Raw genomic sequence first — 9,641 nt, 5'->3', positions numbered from 1 at the left:
GTTTTATCAATTTTACTTTGTGTATTTTGAGGCTATGTTATTAAAAGCACACAAACAGAATTATTATACCTTCTTGATAGATAAATTTTTTTATTATTTAGAAATGTCTAGATATTCTTCTTGCCTTAAAGTCTGCCTTTTCTGACATTAGTATAGCTATACCAGCTTTCTTTTAGTTGCTTTTTGCATGGCATAATTTTTTCCATTCTCTTACTCAAAAATTTTTTTTTTAAGAATTTATTTATTTATTTGTCAGAGAGAAAGAGAGCACAAGTAAGGGGGAGCGGCAGGCAGAGGGAAAAGCAGACTCTCCGCTGGTGCAGGGAGCCCGATGCAGGGCTCGATCCCAGGACCCCCGGATCATGACCTGAGCTGAAGGCAGATGCTTAACCGACTCAGCCACCCCGGTGTCCCACTTACTCAAATTTCTATGTCCTTATGCTTAGGATGTTTCTGTCATAAGCAACATATTGCTGGGTGTGGAGTTTGATTTCCTACTTGTAAGCCAATACATTGAAGACGCAGAGCTCCCAGCTGATACACAGAAGGCTGCATCACTCATGGCACCACAAGCAGCATGGGCATCAGCATGCTTGTCTGTGTCAGTTCCTCTTGTTCCCCAAGTCCCAGAGATGTGATGTGGAGGGCCCGGAGGGATGCCTGCATGCTCAGTGGATTGTGTTATAGCAGAGGAACACTGGGGGATCCACCCCTCAGATAGCAAGCAGTAAGCCGGCTTGTTTATTGTCCCAGAGGGAGACTTGACCTCATCCATCAAGGTTGCTCGCCGCAAATTCAGCCCTCTTGAGAAATGGCCTGAATAAAGAGCAGTCTGGTATTCTTAGCATGCCTGACAAGAGCATGTCTGTGATTGTGAACTCATTTCTTTCTCCTTAACTTTCTGTCAATTCTTGCTTGATACATTTTGAGACTATGTTATTAAATACATACACATTTATAATTATTACACCTTCCTGGTTCATGGGCTTTTTTATCATGAAGAAATGGTTCCTCTTTAACTTTAGTAATGCTTCTTGCCTTAAAGCCTACCTTGTCTTATATTAATATAATTGTACCAGTTTTCTTTTGGTTAGATTTTTCATGCCATATCTTTTTCTAACCTCCTACTCAATCTTTCTGCATGCTTATGTATTTTTTTTAAGATTTTATTTATTTGAGAAAGAGAGAATGAGAGAGAGAGAGCACGAGAGGGAAGAGGGTCAGAGGGAGAAGCAGACTCCCCGCTGAGCAGGGAGCCCGATGTGGGACTCGATCCCAGGACTCCAGGATCATGACCCGAGCTGAAGGCAGTCGCCTAACCAACTGAGCCACCCAGGTGCCTCTCTGCATGCTTATATTTAAGATTTCTCTTTTGTAAGCAACACATATAATTAGTGTAATGATTTTTGTCTTTTAACTAGAGTAGATCATTTTACTTTTATATAATTGCTGATATAGTCAGGTTCATTTTAACCATTTAATTTTCCCTATGTTTTGTGTTCTTTTTTTCTCATCTTTCTTGACTTCCTTTGTATATATAAAGTATTTTTTATGGTTTTATTTCCTCATTCTCTTAGTTTATTAGTAATACATTCTTTTACCAGTTATCCAAAAGACTATAAAAGACATTCTTTTTTTTAAGATTATTTATTTATTTATTTATTTATTTATTTGAGAGAATGAGAGCACACGCAAGCAGAGGGAAGGGCAGAGGGAGAGGGACAAGCAGCCTGAGCTGAGTGCAGAGCCTGACATGGGGCCCGATCCCAGGACCATGAGATCATGACCCAAGCCGAAACCAAGAGTTGGATACTTTAACTGAATGATGAATGAGCCACCCAGGCACCCCACAAAAGACATTCTTGACTTATTACAGTCTACTAAGAATTAATACCTATTCCACTTCTCAGATGATGCTAAGACTTATAATACTAACTACATTAAATCATCCAGCTTTGTGTTATTGTTGTTAATACATTTTATTTTTACATAAAATTTTGTAAAAATTTTTCTATGTTAGATTGCTTCCATCTAGTTGGGACCATACCTCCCCCAGACTGGCTTGCTGTCTCTGGGAAAGTCAGGCTATCTCTAACTCACCCTCAGTCCTAGGATGTAGTCCTCTAGAGGTCCCAGCTGAAGGCCTGGGATATTTTTTTGAACCAGTCCTCTGTGGCCAGTCCTGAACTCAGTTTTTGTCTCTGTAGCATTATGAAACGACCCAGAACTCTGCTTTGCTATTTCACCCATTTTCTGTTTGGCTTCCAAGCCTCTTGTCATGCATAACTTAATAAATTACCTGAGGAAAACTGATGCTGATGGTGGGCTCCCATTTTTGCGTTCCATTTTTCTCTAGGATCTTAATTCTAAGTCCTAATTCCCTTGGCAGCTCCAAACTTCAGTATTTATCTTCCCAGTCCCATTAAATTACTGCTGACTTCTCACTGTTTACCCTGCACCAAGAATTGCCAAATGCCCTATTTTGTTGCGTTTGGACTGCTATGACAAAAATACCATGGACTGAGTGGCTTAAACGACAAACCTTTATTTCCTCACAGTTCTGGGAGCTAGAGAGTCCAAGATCTACATGCCAGCAGATTCGGGTCTGGTGATGACCCACTTTGTTTCGTAAAGTATAGTCTTTCCACTGTGACCTCACATTTTAGAAAGACGGCAAGAATGTTTTCTGTGGTCCCTTTTGTAAGAGCACTAATCTCATGCATAAGGGCTCCACCCTCATGACCTAATCACATCCCGCAGGTCCCACCTCCAAATACTGAGACATTGAGGGTTCAGATTTCAGCAGGAATTTGGGAAGGACACAAACGTTCAGTCCACTGCATGCCCCTAGGAGGAAAATACTGTGGAAAAAGTTAGGATTTCCTCCGTTAGCTTCCCTTCCCACAAGTCTTGAGTATCTCAGCAAGTTTCCAGTACCTTCTAACAGATTTTTTTCTTTAATCTAGCTTTTTAAGTGGTTCTCAGTGAGTATTGGTCAGGCTATAGCATCTGAGCTGGACTGGATCACACTTGAGAAACACTGATTTAATGCCTTATTGTACCTGTTTTTGTCACATCTTATTTCTTTTATTGAACTTTAACTTTTGAGTCAGTACCCCTCTAGTATAAGAAGAGAAACCATAAAGAGGGCACATTCTGCGTGGAGCACTGGGTGTTATGCACAAACAATGAATCATGGAACACTACATCAAAAGCAAATGATGTATGGTGATTAACATAACAATAAAAATTTAAAAAAAAAAAGAGAGAGAAACCAAACAAACACTATTTAACTTTAGCAGGCTCAGGAGTTGTATTGTTGCAGAAAAATTACCCTTAATCCTCAGCTTGGTCAGACCCTTCCTCATTCCTGATACCACTTGGCTCTTCTTTTCATCTAGGAACCTCTAGACCCATCTGCAAGCATGGCCTTATCCCTGATCTCTGACCACTCCTGGGACTCATCAGCAGAAGGTGGAAAGCAGACACCAGGGCTAGCCCTGTGACCCCCCATCTTCAAGTCAGCCCTGCTGCCAGGTGGGCTTACAGCTTATGAAATAGGAGCACTTGTGAGTTTTGGTGGGCCCGAAGCGTATACAATTTTAAGAGCCATCTTTAAGGAAAAAGGAGGCAAATTTATGAATACAAAATTAGGCATAAGGTCTTAGAAGGGGCCATCCAAAAGAAGAGTCTTAAAACTGAAATTTGATTAACTTCCCCCTAATTCTGCCTCCTTACCTGGAGTTCTGTCTTAAGGAAAACAACCACTCTAGCGAGATCTGTTTCTTCCACACAAGGTTTGGGGCCCTGCCATTGACTTGAGTTCTAATTCAACATCTGGCCTGACTACATCCTTAGAAGTGCCTGGCAGGAAGCAATGTTTTAAGGTTCTCCAAGAAGAGGGACCATGGAGCCAGGAGGAGGAGCCTCACAAATCAGTGAGAGACACTGAAGATAGACTTTTAGATAAAATATTAAAGATGTTTACTGGGTATTTACTGTGGTTTTATATCCTCTCTCATTTGATTTTTCTTAATAACCCTAAAACATAGGTATTACTTTAAAATCCCCATTGTACATTTGAGAAAACTTCTCTAAGCCTTATTTATCCAAAGTCAGAAAATGTATAAGTGAGAGAACTGGGATTTGAACTTTGACTCCAAAGTGCATCATTCTCCAAACTGCTTCAAAATAGAACCATTTTGTTATATTGATCTACAAAAGCCTGGCTCCAAGGTGGGTTGTACTGTCTGTGATGATATTAGAAAACTTGCTTTATGGTACTGAGATCACCATAGGTCATACTTACACTGTTCTCCCCATTAGATGGAGATGAGAAACTCTTTAGTCGGCGTTTTGCTTATAACAGGCATTGATCTCCTTGCTTCAGGCATTCCTTTTTTTTGGTTCTGTCCCCATGGTTGTGAGTGTATTTACACCATTCTTATTTAAACGTTTTTTAGTTCCTTGTAAATCCAGTGTCTGAGAACTCTCCATTGGCATTATTCCTGATTTGTACCATAGTATTTTTAATGGAGACTATCATAGGGATATGTGCTCATGATAATTTCATGATTTATTACCAGAAGAGTCAGTATTCCTCTAGCATAAGAAGAGAAACCAAACAAACACTATTTCACTTTAGCAGGCTCTGGAGTTGTACTGTGGCCTTTTGTCAGCTCTGCTTATGTAATACAGAGGAAGAGCACTTACCACTATTTAACAGACTTTTTCAGGAGGGCCTGGGTGTGCAGCACCCTGCCAAGTTTCCCATTAGTTATGGAGAAAAGCCATTTGTATTCTGAAATTGCAAATCAGCCAAGCAATCACCACACAGAAATAGCCCCCTGAAAATAAAGCAGTGCTATATTTGAAGCCTTAATCATGTATATTTATAGACCTGAGTTTAGTTCTATTTGGAAATTTTCACATTATACAGTAACATTGTGATTACCAACATGCTCAGAGGGGGAGGGGATGGGACGTTTGATCCATTTACATTTTCTGAGTAATGGAGAGTTAGTCACAAAGAATTTTTCTGTCCACCCTCTTTGCTAAATGCCTTTCAAAAATTGTGTTAGTCAGCTCATAAGGAGATGAGAAGGCCACAGTGAGGTATCAGGAGTAGAAGGAATAGGGGAAGTGTGTTCTCACCAGATTTGTCAGCAATGCATAAAAATCCACCATCAGAGATTCAGTCTTACGGCTTAGGACACTTTCCTACATTAAAATGAAAAGCATTTGGGTTGGCTAACATACTGTACATATTAGTGTCTTAGTACTCAGTATTGATAAGTTTATCAGGACATTTCCTGAGAAAAGATCTGAAAAGATGGTGAATACTTGAGGGCCTTGGGTACCTGGAGTGAGAGAGCAGTTTCACCTGTTTCCCGATGCTGCTCAGGGCCAGGGCCAGTGGTGACTATTTGCCCTTCTTTAGTGAATATGCGTCACTGATCTGTGATGACTCAGCATTTTGTTGGCCCCTCCACACTCACATCAGCAGAATGATTCATCAGCTTTTTCACCCTCACACCTGCTTCTGTGACATTCACTGTCTCCCCATCTCTTAGTCACTCATGCTGGTGAGGGAAGAAGACATTTGGATCTCCGGAAGAAGAATATTCTAGGTAGAGGGAATGGCAGGCTGAGGGCCCTGACCCAGGACCTGGCCCAGGCTGTTGAAAGAGAATGGGAAAGCAGTAAAAGGAGAGGGAGGCTAGAGAGGAACCCATGTGGGCATTTTCCAAATGAGAAAACGTAGAGTTGGCTTTGACTTCTTTCTCTGCCTCTATCCCCTCATGTAGTCCTTCCCTAAGTGCTCTGACGTATTTCTCACACTTGTGACCTCCTTTCCGTCCCCAACCCTACTGTATGAGATTGATTCCTCCCAGACCCTCCCAACTCATAGCTTTTCCCTTCCGAGATCTGTCCTCACCTTGCTGTTAGTTAGCCTTTTACGCCCCAGGTGGTTTCCCTCCTTGCCGTCCTCCATGGCACCCCATTATCTATGCCAACACTATCCAATAGAACTATCTACAATGATGGAAGTGTCCTATAATCCGTGCTAATGTCTGTATGTGCATTTGAAATGTGGTTAGTGAGATTGAGAAACTGAATTTCTAATTTTATTTAATTTTAGACAATGTAAACCACCACATGTAGCTAATGGCTACAGTATTGAACAGTGTGGCATTTCTATGGTTTTTGATCTTTTGAGAAAGTCATATTTCCCTTTGGGAATCTAATGAAAGCTTCATGTCCCTTTAATAGTTCAGTGACAATATTTTCCCTAGAATTCTAATGGTTCATGATTCCAAGGAGGCTGTCCATGTATTCCTAGTTAAGAGCTCCTGGCCTACAGAGTAAAGTCCAGGCCGATTTCTGGAACTAGGAAACAGAAGGCACATGGTTAATGTCTTTGGTCTCACGCTAGATTGGATGGGTCAATTGTCTTGACTTCTGGAAGCAGACTAGTTGGAGGGATCGATGCTGATCAGGAAAAGAAGCCAGTGGTTTGTCTCAGAAGGGCAGTATTCGGTGTCAGGTGGCACAGCACTGGGAGCTGAGGAAAGCAGAAACGGATTGGAAATGTGGCACCAGATGGGACAAGGCAACATGGTCTACACTGGAGGTCATGAGTGAAGTGAGGCGCTGGTCCCAGTGCTGGGACACACTAATCCACTTAAAAGGGACTAGAGCCCCATCCATGTGCTCAGTGCCACCATCACACTGGGCCACTCTGTCACAGTTTCCCAAATACGGCATGCTTCCACACCTTTGCCAACATGGCCTCTTGCTAAAATGCTCTTTCTTTCCTGTTGACCTGGCAAACTTCTTATTGTACAAGGTCAAGTTCATCTCCTTTGTGATGCTTCCTCTCTTCCTTGTGAAATCAGTCACTCTTCAGCCAGGCTCTTACCACCCCTCTCCCAGCCTCCTAGCACCCAGTGTGGATTAGTACTTTTGGAGTTGGACAGACCTAAATTACAAGTTACTACAGTAGCTCTACCACTTGCTAAGTCGGTGACCCTGAACCATATTGCATTAGCCTTCTCATCTACGTCACTGGGTAATAAGACCTTTCTTGAAGAGTTGTTATGAGAGCTAAATACGTCGCAACATGGGAACTGACTAGTATAATGCCAGACACAGAGTGGGAACTCAGTAAACAGTATGGTATTATCATCTCTCTGAACGGCAGCATCACCACGTGACATTACCGTTGCTTGCCTATGGATGTACTTCTCTCCCAGGGTAGATTGGATTCCAGCATGGCTTTCCTGTTTCCAGAAGATTAGAAGCCACCTGATACGAGAAGGAGCATATGACTTGATTTGCTAGTCAGAAAAGTTCCAGCCATCATTTATTTGGCTAAAAATTGTTAGGATGCCCTAACTGTATACCACACCCTTCCATCAGACAGATTAATAGTATAATAAATATGTACCATTGAAACCTGCTTTATTGCTTGGTTTAAAATGTTCGAAAAGTGGTGCCTGGGTGGCTCAGTCATTAAGCATCTGCCTTCAGCTCAGGTCATGATCCCAGGGTCCTGGGATCGAGCCCTGCATCGGGCTCCCTGCTCAGCGGGAAGCCTGCTTCTCTCTCTCCCATTCCCCCCGCTTGTGTTCCCTCTCTCGCTGTCTCTCCCTGTCAAATAAATAAATAAAATCTTAAAATAAATAAATAAATAAAATAAAATAAAATGTTCAAAAAGAGGGCACCTGTGTGGCCCAGTCAGTTAAGTGTCTGCCTTTGGCTCAGGTCATGATCCCAGGGTCCTGAGTTTGAGCCCCACATTGGGCTCCCTGCTCAGCAGGGAGTCTGCTTCTCCCTCTCCCTCTGCCCCTCCTCCAATTTGTGCATGCTCGCTCTCTCAAATAAAATAAAATGTTCACAAAGATCTGGTCAAGAATGTTCTTTTCTAGCTCTGGTATTGTGGGAATGCCGTGCTTTGGGCATACCTTGGTTTGGCAGACTGATGTCAGAGACAGTGCATGAGATGGAGCTGCTGTTGCTGGCTCTGTCCCTGTAAGGTGAGGCAGAAAGACACAGAGCAGGCATAAACTGAGTGGGGAAAAGACCTGAGAAAATGATGATGATGAAGATACTTATTGAGCACTTATGCCTCAGATACTGTGGTATGTGTTTCACATAAATGATTAAATGTGATTCTCACAATGACCCTATGGTCCTATATTTTCTGTTTTGTAGATGAAGAAACTGAAGCACATCCTTGCGGCACCTGGGTGGCTCAGTTGGTTAAGCATCGACTCTTGGTTTCGGCTCAGGTCCTGATCTCAGGGTCATGAGATGCAGCCCTGCATGAGGCTCCACACTGCACACACAGTCTGCTCAAGATTCTCTCTCTCCCTCTCCCTCTGCCCCTCCACCCCCTGCCTGCACGCTCTCTCTTTAAAAACAACAACAAAAAAAGCACATCCAAAGTTTATACGACCAGTAAGAGCCAGGATTTGAAGCAGGGTATTTGAGTACAGAGCGTATGCCTATGACTGGTTCATGCATAGAGGTGCTGCCCAGAAGGGTGGACCCAGATTTTGGGAAAGGGGAGGGACTGGCTGGTGTGTGCAGTTCGGTGCCACCGGAAGCAAGATGGAGGCACTAGGGATATGGAGAGGCGCCTGCTGAGAAATCCGTTTTTATCTATTCCTGAAATACATGTAGTACATAAGCTAGCTCTCTCCGGTCTCTTAAATGAGTAAAAGCCCCACTCTACTTTCTGAAATGTATTTCTAGGGGGTGGTGGTATGTTGACAAATCCTTATGTGTTGCTGCTGGACAAACAATATCTATCCTTTGCCAATACTGTCAGCAACATCACAGACAGACCAAATGTATTAAAGTAGCATTCGTTCCTCAACCCCACATTGGCTGCTCTTAGGTTGTGATTGCTTTTATTAATGAAACACATAACGGGTTCACTCATATCACTTCGGAAGGAAAAAACCACAGCTCCTCCTCAATTTTTTTTTTCTTTTTTTCAGAAATGACTAGAGACTGGGCTTCAAAAAATGTTGAATGACTGCCGGGCTGCTGACTCCTCACCCAGCTGCCACAGACCCAGCCAAGAGGGGGGCCTCCAGCAACTGCCCAGTAGCCATCTCCTGCTAAGGTGGTGCCCACTGGGGTAAGGCTGCTCAATTACCTCTCTTCTGCTTGTGGTTCATGGCCCACGGTCTTCCCTGGGTCCCGTTCTGCTCCTTTTCAGTCTTCGCTGTGATCTCCCAGTGTCAGAGGTCTTGAACTTCTCACTGCCCTCCCCAGATCTGTCCCAGTTCCCCTTGCCCTCACTGGCCTGTTTCTTCCTCCCCCTGAGCCTAGATGCCTCCATTCCTGCATGGGTCAGGGAGCCATTACTCACCTCCCTTTTTCTCCCCACTCCCGCTTTGGCCCAGCTGAAATGTTTTCTCCCTCCTTCACCCACTGTGATAGAGGTGGCCTCCAGTGGGATGTCACAAAGCACAAATCTGAATCCCAGCAGCCTTGATTTAGCCAGACCTTTAAGGCCATTCCAGCTCTGAGCAGCTGTGATTAAACCCTGCCTGGAGCTTCAAACAAGGAAGACCTTTGCCATCATGGACTAACTAAAACATCTAAAATTTGACCACTGGGAGAAA

The 9,641-nt window shown here is 43.2% G+C and overlaps 1 long non-coding RNA gene across 1 annotated transcript in view; it reads right to left on the bottom strand.

Moving 5' to 3' along the window:
- LOC141369980 (uncharacterized) overlaps positions 1–9,403 on the bottom strand; it is a 26,587-nt gene extending 17,184 nt beyond the window's left edge. The window contains exons 1-4 of the long non-coding RNA XR_012373588.1: positions 9,170–9,403; positions 7,968–8,032; positions 7,224–7,308; positions 5,384–5,582 (exon numbers count right to left, since the gene is read on the bottom strand). This is a non-coding gene — a long non-coding RNA (uncharacterized lncRNA). The remainder of the gene's footprint in view (positions 1–5,383; positions 5,583–7,223; positions 7,309–7,967; positions 8,033–9,169) is intronic.
- Positions 9,404–9,641: the final 238 nt, after the last annotated feature.

This window comes from Callorhinus ursinus, unplaced genomic scaffold, assembly GCF_003265705.2.
Source record: "Callorhinus ursinus isolate GAN/ISIS: 27379988/994484 unplaced genomic scaffold, GSC_fseal_2.0 scaffold25, whole genome shotgun sequence".
Classification (NCBI taxonomy): Eukaryota; Metazoa; Chordata; class Mammalia; order Carnivora; family Otariidae; genus Callorhinus; species Callorhinus ursinus.
The sequence above is the reverse complement of the archived record's forward strand: the minus strand, read 5'-3'. Positions and strand labels throughout refer to the sequence as shown.